Source organism: Pleurodeles waltl, chromosome 5 (assembly GCF_031143425.1).
Source record: "Pleurodeles waltl isolate 20211129_DDA chromosome 5, aPleWal1.hap1.20221129, whole genome shotgun sequence".
In the NCBI taxonomy this organism is placed as follows: Eukaryota; Metazoa; Chordata; class Amphibia; order Caudata; family Salamandridae; genus Pleurodeles; species Pleurodeles waltl.
The window spans coordinates 809,456,718-809,475,384 of record NC_090444.1 but is presented as its reverse complement, the minus strand read 5'-3'; the positions used below and the strand labels follow the sequence as shown (position 1 = coordinate 809,475,384).

The window sequence follows — 18,667 nt, the reverse complement described above, 5'->3', positions numbered from 1 at the left end:
GAACATTTTAGGTGTGGATTTTTAGGGGAACTTCTGAGATTTTTTTAAACATATTTAGAGCTGGTATAACCAATGCTAATGATTACTTTACATTAACATTCGTTATTTTCCGTGACCTTTTATTTTTTTGACCAAGTACCACATTCAATTGTTCCCTTATGCTTAACTGTCTGAAGGGAGCAAACCCCGGTTGTGCATCACAGTTGTGTTAGTAATAGGGGTTGGCCTCCCACCAGGCTCTGCATCCAACCCTCTATGGGTGGCCAACCTCCACTGAGCATGGCCGTCAGCCACACATAGCAGATGTTTCACCACAGGGCCTGGCCATTGGCACTACCCTATACCCACCTGGTCTCCAGTCGGCCAAACCGCACAGCACATGGCTGAGGCCCTCATCTCAGGCCAGGTCCTGCGCCCAACACTCTATTGAAGGCAAAACCTGATCAGCATAGTACTGTTGAGTGGGTTGGAACCAGAATGTGATCTCCATGCCTTCAGCCATGTCCAGTAGAGTTGGCCACAGGGTCTGGTCCTTGACCAGACACTGCACACAACTCTCAACGGATGGCAAAAATTCAGAGCACAGTGTGGAATTGTGGTTGTCCTCAGGGCCTGACCTGGCCTTGCTTTAACCCAGCCTATGTGCCTAACCCTCTGTAGGCAGCCAACACCCACAGCCGTTGGCCATTTGTAGAGGTGATTGACTGCAAGTCCTTGCATCCAATGAAGCTCTACCTGCACCATCCACTGCTGGCCAACTCCAGCTGTGTATGGCCGTCAGTCAGGTGCAGTGGGAGGTTGGGCACTGGGCCTGCTCTCTAGACAGGCCCCACGTGCAACCCACCTCAGGCTACCACCATCCACAGCACACAGCCTTTGTCTCTGTGTAACACAGTTGGCTGCTGGGCTTTGTCTCCATCTAGGTTCCACACCAATGTTGGTTATGTGCAGTGGGGTGGACCACAAGGTCCTTCCTATGCCCAGCTCCTGCACCCACCTTTCAGATAGCAACCAATTCCTGCAGCATGGGATGACTGAAGAGTCCAGCTTCTGGCCAACTATTCTGCTCAACTCTCCATAGGGTGAACAACCCCTGCTGTGCAATGACTTCGGCCATACACAATAGGGTTGGTTACAGGACCAAGTTTCTGGCTAAACCCTATGGCCTATCGTTCATAGGCAGCTAACATGTGCTGCACACAGCTTTCAGTCATACGCTGCAGGTGGTTGATGGCAGGGCCTTGACTGCAACCAGGTCCTGCTCTGATTTTTCTGCATGAAGCCAAACCCTGCCTGTGGCCATTGGGGAAGTGCAGCACGTGTGCTCTAAATACTTTATTTTTTTCAATATTTTCTGGATTTACAAATCCTCTCATGGATTTGCATATCTTAAGGCCCTATTTGCCGGATTTACAAATCCTTTACTGGATTTGCAAATCCTAAGGCCCAGAAGGGTCTGCAGGACTTATGTTTTCTTCAAATGTGCTGCTGTCAATGGGCATTTATTGGAATTAGACTGTTTAGACAAAACAATAGACACAGGTGAACACAAGTAGATATATATTATTTGTGGATTAAGCCTATACAGGATAATTAGGCCACATATTTTGCATAATTTGCAATTTCACAAAAAATGTTCTACTAGCTCAATACATTAAATGCTGCCAGAGAACATGTTGCAAACTTCATCTTTTCTGCCTCATAATTTGGATAATCTTGCTGCTTAACTTCGTCCTCGATGCCGCATTATCATAGTAGCACTAACAAAGCTCGGCATGGTGGTTTGGGTTGTCATTATGACAAATTACACATTTCACAGGGAATTATAAAATATTGTGAATATTTTCTATATTTCCAGCTCTGTGTGAAATATGTGTGTGCTTGTGTGTGTGTAAGCATATAATGTAATATATTAGTGGTTAGTTTGAAGGTCAGACAAAATTGAGTGCATACAAATTAATCTTAAAGGCCTATCAAAGCATGTGAAATTGGATACACCATGTCAACATTGCTGCTTCTCATCACCTCTTCAAAACCCACAACAATTAATGAAAGTTTATGACTTATCTAGGTATTACAATGCACTCCGAGAAACATTTGCACATTGTAGCATTTTAGAAGTAGATGGTCACCACTCAAGATGATGTTGTGATAGCCATTACTGCTTTACAGAGATCAAGATGTTTAAGGACAACTGTCATACACCACTTTGCTTTTGTCATGAGAAAAAGGCAAAGACTGAGATCAGCACTGTCTTGTTCATAAACGAATGGCACACAGGGATTTCATTTTAATGAGCGGTAGAGTATAAACAATGTCTAACGCGACTTTAATGCAGATGTGACACATATGTCCCATGCCTTTATTCTTTCATCACAGTTGAGGAAATTAATAAAAGAATGCTAGAAGTATGGTGAAGGAATACGAGACAACCTACTTCTGTAAACTAAGCTTAAATCTGTCCCAGCACATGATTGTTTTTTTCAGTTTTTTAGACCTCGCTGAAGTCCTCCAGACTGTATAATTAGCTTTCTTGGCAGGCATACATGCCAACTCTAGGCTATTAGCCAAATGTTATCTCATAAAGTGCAATTTCATTATGCTAAACTCTTTCCCCTTTTTTTGCTCATTGCGTCCTCTTGGCTTCAGCATAATAGTAAGTACTTACTCTCATTAAAAGCTAACAATCATTTCAATCAACCAAGGGATTTCTAAAAGTGATCACAGCAAATTATAAAACACTAAGACCCTGATTTATGCTTTTTTTGTGCAGCATTTACTTCTTATTTTGAAGCAACAGTGGCACAAACTTACAAAATATAATATTTTGTACGTTTGCGCCACTGTTGCATAACAAAATGGCACAAATGCGGTGCAAAAAAAGTAGAAATCAGGACCTGAGTATATAAATAACAGATATTAAAAACAGAAATGCATTCTAACACACATGCTATGAATTTCAGAGTTTGCACAGTTATGCAGTGACAGTCCTTATCATCCCGTTCACTGCATTTATAATACCCTTGAAGCCAACTGGCCACTAAGCATGGATCCATGTCTTAAGTGTATGATTAAAATTAAATCTTTTACAAAAATATGGTAGGTCCTTTCAAAGAAGATCAGTGGAAAGGTGGTTCTATACTGTTGACACTGTGTGTTGCAAGCATTTACCCCTGCTCAAGATCTTTCAACTCTATGTTGGGCTAGAAGCAATTTTGACTTTGTGTTCAAAGCTATTTTGCAGTAGCAAAAGCTTCAATTCCCAAAACTGGAGCTTTTGTTTTTGTGTATGTTCAAAACCCAAATTGCAATTTGGTAGCTCATTACTGAATCGCATAAAAGTTTTCCAGCTATATACTGCATAGCAGTTTGAAAGGGGTGTGTTTAGAGGGTCCCATCCAATCTGCTATTTCTCATGGTATGTATCAGTGTTTTGTGACCACAATTGTGTTGCAAATCATTGATATGTTACCAACACTGGTAACCCAGTCATAAATCTCTTAGAGACCACTTTCTCCTCTTCGTAAATGTTGTAAACAACTTTTTATAGGAGTAGGCAGTGGTCCCTGTGGAAAAAAGATTGCATTAGTTAAAAGCAATCACAGACATTGTGGGCTGCGATTTTTAGTGGGTCACAAGTTATGACCTCCCTCATGCATATTAGTGAAGCAGGTCAAATTGCAACCAGTTATGAATTGGAATTTTGTGAACTCACATGTTTGAACATATGATAGTTCAAAAAATAACAATACATTCAGAAAAAGTCAGTGAAAAAATATTTCCTTAGTTAAAATCAATCACAGACATAGTGGTCTGAGATTTGTAGTGGGTTGCAATCTATGACCACCCTCATGCATATTAATGAAGTAGGTCAAATTCAGACGCTTACAAATTATAATTTTTACCAAACTCACATGCTCAAACACATGTTGGTTTGCAAAAAAAATGCATTCAGTAAAAGTCAGTACGCGTATTGCGACCACTTTTAATGAATGCATTGAACAAACATAAGGCCCTTTGTCACTAGAACACAGTTTTGTTGCAGCTTGATGGATCTGTAGTTTTTTGTTTCAGGTAATCTGTCCAGATTCATGTATTGCTTTTGTTGATTTCTCTCATTTACAGGGAGTCAATGCAGGTCCTCTTCATAGTGGTAATGTGATGTTGGAGTTGGATGTGGTTTATTGTCCTCAGTGCTCTTTGTGGACATTGCAATAGACTGTATTAAAAGCCCACTATTTCCCTAGCGATTGTGGCTCTGAGTCCCTCCTTTAGAAGCGGGTTGTCAGAATCTGAGCAGTTGAATATCAATTAGATTGATACCTTTGTTTTAAGCTTCCATATTCAGTCTATTGTCAATTATTGCTCTCAGAAAATTAACATTTTCATTGTCTGTGAAGGTGCAATTCCCCACCTTGTTCAGTTTCTGCCCAGTTTCGATCAGAAGGAACTCCTTTTGTTCTTTGTTGAGGCATTAAAAGTTGGCATTCCTGAATAAAACTAAATACTTTAGTGTTTTTTCCACTTAGACAGGTTAAACACCATCTGGGTATCTTTAAAATAATGTGGAAATATACATTCTGGGATCAAAGGAGATTGTGTAGGGGCTTTAAATAGAAGTTAAAAATATCAACGGCAGGGAACAACTCTGAGGGAATACAAACTGGATGTTCTAGAGAAGCAAGAGGAGTTGCCCACCATGGTCTTATCTACACTATTGTCCAGAAGGGATTAGAGCCATCTAGTTACTGATTCAGAAATTCAAAATCACCTCCTTCAGCAATGTTATAGCCAAATGTTACAAAGGCTTCAGGGACATTCTGGAGCTTCACTAGAGAAGAGTATCTTTTATCCAGGGTGCCAGAAATGGTTGTGTGCGCATCAGAGCTGGCTGAGTTCCCCTACATGACCTAAAGTCTGATTGCCAGAAACCCACAAAATTCCCAGATTCAATGTGTTTGGAGATGTATTGTGGCAACAATTTCAATGTTCTTTAGGAGAAAAGGTATGTTTTAGTTAGGCAAAAATTGTTAGGGTTGTTGGGGCCAAGAAAGTGTTTTTTTCAGTAGGTTTCTTATCCAGGTTTCTCTTAGCACCAGTTGATTATTAACAATCTTGAGGGAGAGATTTGCCACCTGTGATGCTCAGAGTGCTAAAACAGTCACTCCCAACTTCATCATCCAGGAGGGACAATGATCTCCTGGGCAGGTTGGAGGACTGAGTCTGTAAACAATTTTATTCAGCTCAGGCACTCCCATCTCCCCAGGGAAAAATCATTATTTAAAATGGAGGGGGCATGTAAGGCCTCCCCAACAAACTTTGGGCCTGCCACCCCCCCCCCCAGGGCTAAATCTGAAATTTATTAGAGGGGCATGTTTGGCCCCCGCTGCCGTCCTGGGAACCGCCACCTCCCTTGGGCTGAAGTAAAACATGATTAAGGGGGATCCGTAGAGATGTGGGCAGGGGAATGGAGTAAACGATTGCTCTCACATAAAAGGAGCTGCATGTTAAGCAGCTCGCTGTCTGTGACAGCAATGCCATTTGGTACCAAGGAGGGCTTGAGGCTACCCCCCAGTCCTATTGCACACTGGTTGCCCTGCAGGGCACCAAGGACAGATGGCCAGGCACCGGGGCCAGGGAGGTGGACAACATGGTCCCTCTTCCTAAAAAAATATAATATACTATAAGGCTGGGCCGCAGAGGATGAGGTTCAAAATGAGCAGCTAGAAACCACACTATATCAAAAAGAGACATCTGCAAACAGTATTTTGCATGGAGAAAGTTTAATCCAAAAGCACTATTAGCTAGCATACCATATGGTGAGTTTAAGGAAATGGCTCCCTGTTGCAGTTACCCCCCACTTTTTGCCTGATACTGATGCTGACTTGACTGAGAAGTGTGCTGGGACCCTGCTAACCAGGCCCCAGCACCAGTGTTCTTTCACCTAAAATGTACCATTGTTTCCACAATTGGCACACCCCTGGCACCCAGATAAGTCCCTTGTAAAAGGTACCAGTGGTACCAAGGACCCTGTGACCAGGGAAGGTCCCTAAGGGCTGCAGCATATGTTGTGCCACCCCAAGGGACCCGTCACCTAACACATGCACACTGCCATTGTAGATTGTGTGTGTTGGTGGGGAGAAAAAGGCAAAGTCGACATGGCATCCCCCTCAAGATGCCAAGCCCAGAAAGTACTGCCTGTGGCATAGGTAAGTCACCCTTCTAGCAGGCCTTACAGCCCTAAGGCAGGATGCACCATACCACAGGTGAGGGCATAGCTGCATGAGCAATATGCCCCTACAGTGTCTAAGTCTATTCTAAGACATTGAAAGTACAGTGTGGCCATATTAAGTATATGGTCTGGGAGTTTGTCAAAAACGAACTCCACAGCTCCATAATGGCTACACTGAATACTGGGAAGTTTGGTATCAAACTTCTCAGAATAATAAACCCACACTAATGCCAGTGTTGGATTTATTAAAAAAAATCTCTCTAGATGCCCCTGTATTTTACCCAATCCTTCAGTGCAGGACTGACTGGTCTGTGCCAGCCTGCTGCTGAGGGGCGAGTTTCTGACCCCCTGGGGTGAGAGCCTTTGTGGTCTTTGAGGCCAGAAACAAAGCCTGCACTGGGTGGAGATGCTTAACACCTCCCCCCTGCAGGAACTGTAACACCTAGCAGTGAGCCTCAAAGGCTCAAGCTTCGTGTTACAATGCCCCAGGGCACTCCAGCTAGGTGAGGTGCCCGCCCCCTGGACACAGCCTCCACTTTTGGCGGCAAGTTCAGGGGAGAGTTTTACTTACCTGTGAACTTAACCTTTACTTACCTCCACCAGGAACTGTTGATTTTGCACTGTGTCCACTTTTAAAATAGCTTATTGCCATTTTTGACAACACTGTATATGCTATTGTGATTATTCAAAGTTCCTAGAATAACTGAGTAAAATACCTTTCATTTAAAGTATTACTTGTAAATCTTGAACCTATGGTTCTTAAAATAAACTAAGAAAATATAATTTTCTATATAAAAAACCTACTGGCCTGGAGTAAGTCTGTGAGTGTGTATTCCTCATTTATTGCCTGTGTGTGTACAACAAATGCTTACCACTACCCTCTGATAAGCCTACTGCTCGACCACACTACCACAAATAGAGCATTAGTATTATCTATTTTTGCCACTATCTTACCTCTAAGGGGAACCCTTGAACTCTGTGCAGGCTACTTCTTACTTTGAAATAGCACATAAAGAGCCAACTTCCTACAGTAAGCTTATAAAAATGAGGAGAAATCGCTCAAATTATGAAGAGACTTTTAGAAAAATTTTAAGACACTGCACACAGATTCAAAATGAGAGGATATAAACAAAGTATGTTAAAGAAAGGTATGGAAAAGATTATGGATGTTAAATGTAATGACTTGCTAATTCCGAAACAAAAGTGGAGAAACAATGAGGCGAATGAGCCCTTGAGATTATTCACGATTTATAGCAAAGAATGTGGGATCATAAGAAGAATTTTCAAAAAACATTGGAATTTGATTTTGAATGATCCAGATATACGCCCATTTCGAAAGGTACCTTCTATAAAAGACAAGGTAGTCAGGAGCCATTTTGCGTTGATACCACTAACTACGTGGCTGGTAGAACAACAGATGGGGTTTGTCAAATGTAACAATTGCAAAGCATGCAACATTGGAAGGACAACAAAAAAAATTGGTAGAAAATAACACTGAGGTTTTCATCAAACAGAGACTAACGTGTGAAACTAAATTCACGGTGTATGTTATTGAATGTCATTGTGGTCTTAAATATATAGATAGCACCATCTGCATACTTAGAAAGAGAATTATTAAACATATGAGAACAATTGTAATGAGGGATCAATCGTATGCAGTAGTGAAACATATACAAACACATGGGACAAATGATTGGAAATTTCTGAGATATTATGCTATCGACTAAGTTATAGATCATGAGAGAGGAGGGGATTGAACAAGGAGATTGTGTCAACTTGAATCCAAATATATTATTCTACTTCGAACCAAGACACCTTTGGGGTTAAATTACGATGAAGAACTGCATGTCTACCTCTGAGAACTACTAATTTGATATGACAGCCTTATGCAGTAGTTGAATATGAGAACGGTGTGATATCAATCACAAAGTAAACCTTACATATGATAATTTTATAACATGATAATGAAGTGGTTTAGTACTATACAATCTGACCCTGAGAATGTGATATTAATTATATTGATAAAATTACTTATCTAGGCCTGAAATTAGAAGACTTGCATAAGTGGCACTGTCATATCCAGAAGGCCACCCTCCGATTGAAACAGCGGGCGAGTGGCATTGTAAGATTCGCAGCTAGATCCCTTAGCTTTGCCATGATGCCCGCTGTCAAAATCTACAAATTACAAGCAAGAGGGGGGGCCATTTGTGGAGCCGAACTGTGGGGCCACTGTAGTTTAGATGATCTGACAAAGGTGGAAAACTCCTTTTTAGGTCGTTGCGAAGAGTCCCTTCCAGCAACCCAATTGCTCCCAATTCGAATGGACTTAAACCTGCCCCCCATTAGCCAGATCGTCGCACTTAGGCCCTTGTTATATTGGATTCGTTTATGGTCATTAGACTCCCTTGCCCCCTATAGATGTGGGCTAGCCAACTTGATGGCCAACAACACCAGTCCAAAAATCAAGTGGTGTGTATACGTAGAACGGACCTTCTCACTACTTGGTTTGGGGTCTTATTGGAAGGACCCGCTATCTATCCCAAAAAATGCAACACAGACATTAAAGGACGCATTTTGGCTCTATGTCCAACTTTTACAATTGTCTGCTGTTTCGCCATCTTCCATGACGGGCAACTTCCTACAATCCAAATGCCACTATGAATTTGTGCAATATATGGACATAGTTTCTTCCCCACATGCACGTGCATTATATATTAGATTCAGGATAGGCGCTCTTCCTCTGCGTACCCTTACATATAAATGGTCTAACACTAGCTGCACTTCTAAGATGTGTCCGATGGGCTGTGCCAGAGAAGAATCTATAACCCACATCCTTTTTCAATGCCCCGCATACCACAAACAAAGAGTCCGTTGGATCATTCCTTTATGTAGGAAAATGGGTTTTAAAAACTGTTCACTGGCTTTGAGAATTTTTAAATCTGACTCATCTGTTTTAGTGGCTTGCTGCCTGGCAAAATATCTAGATTCAATCTGGCACAATAGACTGAACACGCTCAAAAAAATAGAGAAAAAGCTAACAATGGATGTGGGGAGTAGCCATTGATGAACCTATTTTTGTATGCACTTATCATCTTACATTGCAGAGATGTATCTCTTTCTTTTTTTTTATGCTTAGATACTTTTATATTTTTAAACAGAAATGTCTTATTTTATCTGATATGTTTGGCTAGGTCTGTATTTGACTTTTAATACCTACTATGTATTTTTACACAACTCTATAATAAGGTATGTATTTCCAGTAGAAAAATGCTTATGTCTAATACTTTTTTTAATCTCTTATGATCAAAAATGTCTTTTATGTAGCTTGTCGTTTTGCTAAACCACGAAACTGTTAATTGTGATATGCTTTTATGGTATTTACTTTTACCGAAATAAGGCTAATGATGATGATGATGATGATAAAATTACTTTAGTAATTAATGCATAGATCAGTAAAGGGTTTCTAATTTTGTGAACATAAGTTATATAATTTCTCTTGGAGATGGTGACCGTTCCATATCAACAATATCAGTGGACTATACTGACTTCTTATTTGTGTTTTAATTAGATGTTGTCTTTAGTTATTCACTACAGTTCCAAGAATGCTTCATAATGTGCTATTGGGAAGGGCAGTATAAAAGGTGAACGGTGTGGTTAAAACGCGTTGGGATATTCATAATAAGGGACATTTAAGCTCACGGAGTGCCATGCACAATTTCTTTGGAACATTAATATATATATATTCAAATGACTCTCAATCAGCACCCAGAAAGCTGACACGCAAGCCCTGGTCACAAGCGGAATTACAGTAATATCTGCAATACCTGAATAAACAAAAAACTCACCAGAAGACAGCAGAAAATTCAGGGCTTGCCATCCAGAATCACTCTCACTCACTCTCAACATCTAATGCTGCAATCACATCACACCACACCTGAAGGAGGTTCACTGGTTCACAAGAGTAGGCACCCAGACTCTAGACTGCCACTTGCATTTGGCTTCCAGTTTCTGTTTGTTCTAGACTGATCCACTGCCTCGATTTTCCCACTGGGTTTTCTCGAATGGGTTTTCCCACTCACCTGCCTGCCTTTTGCCACAGGGATTTCCCCAACTAGGTTTTTCCACTCACTGTTCTTCCTGCCAACAGAAGCCTTGCCCACCTCAGGCCCTACTTAATGCAGTCCGCAGCACTACCATGCCATGCATGTGTGCAACGGGCATGCCAAAGGCAAGCCAGTCTGTGCCCGCCTGTACATGGACCATGCCCAGTGCCACGTTCACTGGTCCTCCCTCCCCCTGAAGATATACCGTTGCCATACTCTACACCCTCAACCCCAGATGCCACAACAAACACTGCCACTGTGTTGACACACGCTCCATGTTAGGACCTTTCACCTGCACCCACTGCCACTTCACTTGCCACAGCACACACGCAAAAGCCGACCAACCAGCCCCACCCTGAACACACCACAGACACCACCTGAACAAAAACACCAAATTACATGCTTCCTTCCCAACTCACGCTCACTATGCAATCATTCCACCAAATGATGGGACCTCATTGCCAACCTTGTACTGGACATCGTCTTCCTCACTGAGACCTGGCTCACTCCCACATAAACCACAGACATTGGCACGGCGATCCCCAATGGATAATAAATCACTCACCAGGACTGCACCAACAAGCTGGGAGGAGGAACAGACATCATCCACAAAGAAACTATAAAGTGCACCACCACCACTGACAACACCATCTCCCCCATGGAACATCTCAACTTCAAATTTGTACGGATGACAAAACAACCATCAAAGGCACCCTCACATACCAACACCCAGGCCTGTGCTCCAGCTTCTGTAACACCACCTCAGACTTCATTCCATCCCCCAGCCTTAGACTTTAAGGACTATATCTTTCTGGGTGACCTAAATTTGCACATTGATGACCCCCAACAACAAAAACACTGCACACCTCCTCGACAGTATGAGCAGCCTTGGACTGACCTAGATCATCCTCGTCCCTACACACACCGCAGGACACATGCTGGACCCCATTTTCACCTTCAGCAGCCACATCAAATGCAGCCATGTCACAGAACTCACATGGACTGATCACTCCATCATCCACTTCAACATCTCCAGATCCTGCACCTCCAACCCCAAGATGACCAGCAACCTCTACCGGAGGTGGAAAAAAATCTCAGCAACCAGCTGAGCAAACGCTCTCAGCACCTCTAACCTCGCTACCACCAACAACCTTGAACAGAGAGTGAAAAACATCAAAGCCTGGATCACCAATTGCGCTGACAGCATCATCCCCATCAAGAGCAACAACCAGAGAAAAAAAACCTAAAAGGTCAGCTGGCACACCCAAGAATTCCAAACAGTGAAATGAGACAGCAAACAGCTGGAGAAGAGATGGCACACCAGCAAGGATGCCTCCAACAGAGCAGTCTTCAAGACCTCCCTCATCCTCTACCACTGCCTGTTGAGGGCACAAAAGATGACAGCTCTTCCCACACCAATCGAAAGTCTGATGCTAAAAACAAATTTATTTCAAATGGATTCCTCTAGAAACAAGAAGAACGGTCACCCATGCCCTCATAAGCAGCAGATTGGACTACAGAAACGCCCTCTACGCAGGGACCACAGCCAAACTTCAGTGAAAACTCCAGCGCATCCAGAACGCAGCCGCACATCTCATCCTCAACCTCCCTCGCCACAAACACATCTCCGCCCACCTCAGATCCCTACACTGGCTGAACATCAACCAAAGGATCATCTTCAAGATCCTAATCCATGCTCACAAGGCTCTCCACGACACCGGACTGGCCTATCTCAACGAACGAATCAACTTCCACAACCCAACTTGACAGCTCCGCTCCGCCGACCTCGCCCTCGCAACAGTCCCCCACATCCAACGCACCACCTCTGGTGGCAGATCCTTCTCCCACCTCACCACCAAGACCTGGAACTCCCTCCCCACCAACCTACGCAAGACCCAGGACCTCCTAACTTTCAGAAAGCACCTCAAATCTTGGCTTTTTGAGCAGTAAACTCCCCCCCAGCGCCTTGAGACCCTCTTGGGTGAGTAGTGCACTTCATATATTTGATTGATTGATTGATAGTTAGATAGTTACTTGAAATAACTATAGCTATAACTGCTGCAGCCAGGATCTGCGGCCAACCCCCCCTATAATTAGCCAACCCTGCATCATTGCACCACATCGGCATCCAAGGGGACACGCTCAGATGGATCACGTCCTTCCTCACTGGAAGAACCCAGAGGATCCATCTTCCACCTCTAAACCCAAGGAGACCATCAGTGGTATTCCCAGGGGTCATTCCTCAGACCCACGCTCTTCAACTCATATATGACCCTGCTGGCCAACATAGTCCGATCTCAAGGTCTCAACATAATTTCCATGCAGACGACACCCAACTCATCCTCTCACTCACCGACAACCCCTCCACCACCAGAACCAACTTCCACAGATGCATGACAAGCGTCACTGACTGGATAAAAACCAACTGCCTGCAGCTGAACACAGAAAAGACAAAAGTACTGATCTTTGGCAATACCAGCAACACATGGAACAACTCCTGGTTACCATGAGACCTAATACCCGCACCCACTCCTTCTGACCATGCCAGGAACCTCAGAATCATCATTAACAACAAGCTTGTCATGAAATCACAGATCAATGCCATCTCCTCTGCCTGGTTCCTCACTTTGTGCATGCTATGTAAGGTCTTCAAGTGGCTACCTCTACACACGAGATGCACCATGGCACAAGCCTTCATCACCAGCCAACTGGATTACGGCAACACCCTCTAAGTAGGAATCACCACACACCTCCTACAGAGACTTCAGACCATAGAGAATCCCTCAACCATACTCATCCTCGGCCTTCCCCAACAAACCCACATCACACCCCATCTCAGTCAACTCCACTGGCTCCCTGTACATAAAAGATGCCAATTAAAGTTGCTGACCCACGCACACAAGGCTTGACACAACCAATGACCTGCGTACATTAACCTCTGCCTGAACTTCTACCAACCATAGAGAAGACTACGCTCTGCCTCCCTTTCACTTGCCCATACTCTCCGCATCTACCAAAGCAGAAGTGGAGGAGCTACTTCTCTCACATTGCAGCAAAAAACCTGAAACAACCCGCCCATGCACCTCTGGACCTTCACCTCACTTCCGGAATTCTAGACGGCCCTCAAAACCTGGATGTTCAAATAGGCCTCTGGAACCTGCAAGTGCCTGGATACCCTATCTGGTGCATAGCTGCACTTTATAAATCCTGATTAATTGATTGATTGACAGGCAGCCCGTTCACAAATAACCACAATTCAAACTCCCCATCCACACTTCAAGGCACCCCATAACACTGGCCCAGCATGCCTTTACAATTGCATCTGTTTTCACAAACAATCCAGACAGCTGAACTCACCCTGTCTCCTACTTGCACAAATACCATGCAAACAGAAATCCAGATAAGGAAGTTGAGGTTTGTCCCACATCACACCTAAAGCATGGAACAGTTTGCCGCTACACATAAGAGCCTCCACCTCATGTCTTGATTTCCACAAGAAGCTTATCACGTGGATTTTTGAGTAATCCCATTAAGCCCTAGGTGTGCCTAGGTGTGCCCAAACTCAGATCTGCTCAGTGCCAGGAAACCCTTCCAGGTGATAGTATGCTATACAAATTTGCATAACATAACATATTGAAGTTGAGCATCCTGACTAGGGGATATACACCTATGTTATTTAGAACTGCTGTTGTATACTTGGAGAGTCAGGATGTATAAATGCCTTTTCTAAAACTACACCGTGATGAAAACTAACATCAACTGGAAAACGAATATGTGAATACACTGACATATACAAATGCGTATAAAAATGGAGAATAATACATTGATAACACAATTATCTACTGTTTTTTCCTTAATTTGTGTAAAAGGTGCCACGTTCTAGCATTAGAAACATAAGAGTTTTTGATGTCAAACTATACAGGGGGTGAGGTGGGGGTTAAAGATGAGCCAAAATGACAGAAGTGGACCAAAGTTGCAAAATATGTACAACAGGGTACAGGTTTACTTTGCTTAACTCTTAAGTAAAGTAACACACATCAATTAATGAAATATTATGATTTGTTTCATATTTTAGAACAAAAAATGAAGGTCAATTATATGTTTCAATATTTGATCCTTGCTGCTTCTCAAGAATTGAGTATTATCAATATGTTTGTATAACATATTAGTTAAACTTTGTTTATAAAAAAAAAGTCACATTTCACGTTAATAAAATCAAACTTTGGGCAACAAAAATAAATAAATAATGTATTCTTACATCTGACACGGCTTGACCTTTTCATGTCGATTTTCCATGAGGTATATTAACCTTCCTCGATTTGTTTCTAATATTTAAATTAGCCGAACTTGAAGCACTATTCAAAGTTGATCTTTCCTCAGTCTCAGGTATAGATAGTGCATGCCTAAATCCAGATTAATTTGTTTTTACTTCTTCGCTAACAAAATTAACCAGGATTCTTGAAGTGTCTCCATTTTACCTTGTCAGTTCGGCTTGCAGAATTTAAGAGCGTCTGCAAATTGTTGCAGTGCCTGAAGCTAAACGCTCTACGGAGAAATCAAACTTCTGGTTGAAAATGTCTGTGTAGCGCTGTTGTGTCCTCTGTGCCTTTCCTTCCTCGGCTATTCCTCTACAAAGTGAATACACTGAGGTGCAAAGATCCCCTTCTTTTTGAGCTGTTCGGTAGCTGTTTTGTAACACTCTTCTGAAAATCACAATGACAGATAAAATTACATGCAGCTTTGTGTTGTCTTTTTTAACATCAAGCATTACACTTTCACATTTTGAAAAATGTTGAGCCAGAGAAGGATTATCTTCTGATTTTATTAGTTCAGGAGTGTGAGGTCTTGCAGTGGATTCTGTTGGTTGATACATTGAGATGTATCTACCCCCTCTCCCAGTAACAGGCAGGGTTGTTGTGAGATCGGTAGAAATAGTAGGAGCTGGTGATGGCGCTATTTCTTCTCCTGCATCAAGTTGAACGGACATGCTTCTGTCTTTTTCACACTCCATATTACGTCCACCACTTGAGTGTTGAGTGTAGTTGTGAAACGGTAGATGGTTCATTCAAATATACATATATATCTTCTACCACACATTGCGCAGATGGTTCTATGTAAAAAATATAGTCATGAGTCTTATTTTTTCACTTGTATTCAAACTGCAAAACCAATATAATTACCACTCTGTGCACTTTTTTTTATAATATAGTAAGGAATGGATTTTTAATACGTTTAGTGAAATACATACGTATCAAACTATAATTTTCAAACCAACATAAATGTAAAAACTTTAAAAGTTCTCAGAAGGAGTTATAATGGTGCTGAATGATCAATAGAAATATCACCAGCAATTCATTTTTGTTGAAAAAGAGATGCTATCATTTCCTCCATCAGTGCATGTCGGGGTTCTAGGCTTTTGCCACCCCTGGTGTGAAAAACACGTTTGACCTTATGGAGGCCAAACATTGTTTGTCCCTCAAACAGAGGTCATATCACCTTTTCCTATATTTTTCGCACACCAGCTTTATTACCCCATCTGCATTGATTCCGTCAAAGATCCTGGACCATTTAAATGTTCCGATAGACTCAGATACACTAAATGAAGACTTCCCAAAGCATTTGTTGCTTTCTGTCACACATACGTCTATCAGTATTTTACATGCCCCATTATTATCCCAGGTCTGGCTTGCCATCTCTATGGAAGAAGGAACATCCTGCAACAAAACAAACAATACATCTGCTGCTCTCCCTACTTCCGCAAGAATGCGCCTGGCTGCCTTACTGATTCGCTTGCCTTGTCACTGAGTCAAGAAATCTTTTTAGGCATACTCTGCCATATCATATACACAATATTATTATAAAGTAATCACTTCAGAGTATGTAAGGGCACCCAGTGGTGTTTGACTGCACTATTTGTAGCACAAAATGCATCGTTGTATCCACTGTTGGAAACGAGGGTGCATTTTGCACTAAGAAAATAGAATCAAATGCCCACTCTGCCCCATCTCAAATTTTCCAGAATTTCATGGAATTTGTATGTAATTCTGTGAAATTACATGGAATCAAATTCTGCCAGTTGTCCCCACACATACGCATGAATGTAGACTCGCAGTATAGGCTGGTACACTTTCGAGGTGAGGCACACGTTCATTTCAATGGGGTTGCCCCCTTCTCTAGTGGTAGAGATGAGCTAAATTTATTGGAGTGGAAGGTTATGCCGAGGAAGTGACCGGCTCAAGAAACCTTGCACCAGGCACTCCATTCATTACTTTTGTTTCTTAATATTGTTCAGAACGCAGGAAGAAATCCCTGCACTTTTCATTCACTGAAAAGTTAATCTGTTAGCATGTTCCTTTTGAAGAATGAATTATTCATGTATGTGGTTTCATTTTAATCAAGATTGATATTGTTTTCCTGGTGGGTCGAATTTGCAATGTGTGTGGTATGCTAAAAGGTCAGAAAAAGTTACATTTGCTTCCTGTTTTAATAAAATATTAAATTTGTTATTGTTTTATTAGGTCATAAAAAGCTGCACGCAGTTGCACTTTCCAAGGACCTCTTTACTCCCAAGAGGCATGCTGTGTGTGTGTTCTTTAATATAAATAACCCACAGTAAATGAGAGGTCTGACACTGCTCTGTGGTTGATCCCAGTTTTTAGAACTTGCCTGTTTCCTGAAGATGTAATAGTTCAGGGTAATGTTTTCTAGAGTAGCCGGTGTTTTTTCTGATGCAGTGTCCCATCTCATGAAAAAAATCCTATTTGGTTTGAGACTTCAGTGCTACATTGCAACACCGTGGGAAAGTCTCTAGGAGCTAAGTAGAAAAAATAATGAACATCAATGTAATTACTTTTCGAAATCTTTAAACAGTAACGAAAGCTGCAGGATCAACTTTAGTGGGCAGTTCTATTTCCATTTGCCATATCGTGCCAACAATCTTTACATTTAGATTTAATTTCAGTAACAATTCTGCCACGTTAGGGAAATGATTGTAGCAAATGCATTGTGATTTTAATGAAGACTGTGCCTATTGATTTCCTATTGCATCCTTACAGGATTGATGCGCATTGGTATATTATTTTCTTTTCTGTGAAAAGTGTGTTCTGTGTGTTACTTACTTTGCACAGTCCCCAGATTTTCTTTGATACTTTTTGCTACAGAAAACTGTTCGGTTAATTAATTAAATAACTTAATTTAGTGATCATATTTGTTACCAAGTTCAAGTGAACTTCGACTATTGGCCCGAGTCACAGAAAAGGATAACAGTTTCCCCTAACCATCGGGTTGTAGTATTTATTTTACTTTTCCTGAGATTTCCAGACCGGGAGTGTGCATGGTGAGCTGCACGTCATAGAATCATGGGAACATTCATATAATTTGCCCTTAAACAGTGTGCAAATCTGAAAGTGTTTTTGCACGTGTGCATTTATATAGAGTACACTACGCATATGCTGTGCGGTGGTGCGACTGAAATTGGAAACGTGTTTTGCTCCCTAGGAAGTTTGTTTTCCTGGTGCAAAGCTCTTTCCTTTGCACCCACTCCAATGTCGAAAATACTCCCTCCTCAGTACCAGCCTGGTCACAGACTTATTCCATCCCTCTGACCATTTTCAAGGTGACACTGGATAAAGCAAGACTTTGTAAATACAAATAAATGGATAACCTTGTGGTATGCTGTACCTTCTTGGGGCATTTCAGCCCCAGAATATGTAATCCCTGCCAGAAGACTTATTTGAGTGCACGAGTATTGGTGAGCAACTCTTTCAACAAGTTTAAATCAATGTATTGCAAATTACAAATGTTGATTTAACTGGCGAATCAAAGTGTTTCTGAATGAGACTTAAAGAAGGAAAAAAGTGCCTGGTGAATATAGAGTGCCCAATTCACAAAACATTTTGGAAACCTACAACTGCAATTTTTCTACGTCAAAAAAAGAGAATTCCCAAATTCAGCACTTTATAAGCATTTTTAAAAGTGCTGCTGAAAATCGGCGACAATCGCACAGTTCCAGGAGCGCTCTTGCAAAAGTATGTAAATTATATTTTGCGCTCAACTAAAGACGTTTGCCCATGAAAATGGAATTGCATGTACACAATTTCATATTTTTCCACCAAGGTTGAAAGCTTTTCCTATGGAGACCATTCCCTTAAACCCACACCAATCTTACCAATATTCTCAATTCATTCAGACCACAGAAATTGGTTTATGTGGATGTCTATAAGCTTACTCGGTACCCCTGAAGTGAGATTTATGGATAAGCAATATTAAATAATTCGGTATTACCATGCCTGGCTATGTATTTGAAAAACATCCCTTTTGCATACGCAGTGGA

At 41.8% G+C, this 18,667-nt stretch overlaps 1 protein-coding gene across 7 annotated transcripts in view; it reads left to right on the top strand.

Moving 5' to 3' along the window:
- Positions 1–18,667, top strand: part of LAMA2 (laminin subunit alpha 2) — a 3,379,260-nt gene that overhangs the window by 326,758 nt on the left and 3,033,835 nt on the right. The window lies entirely within an intron of this gene.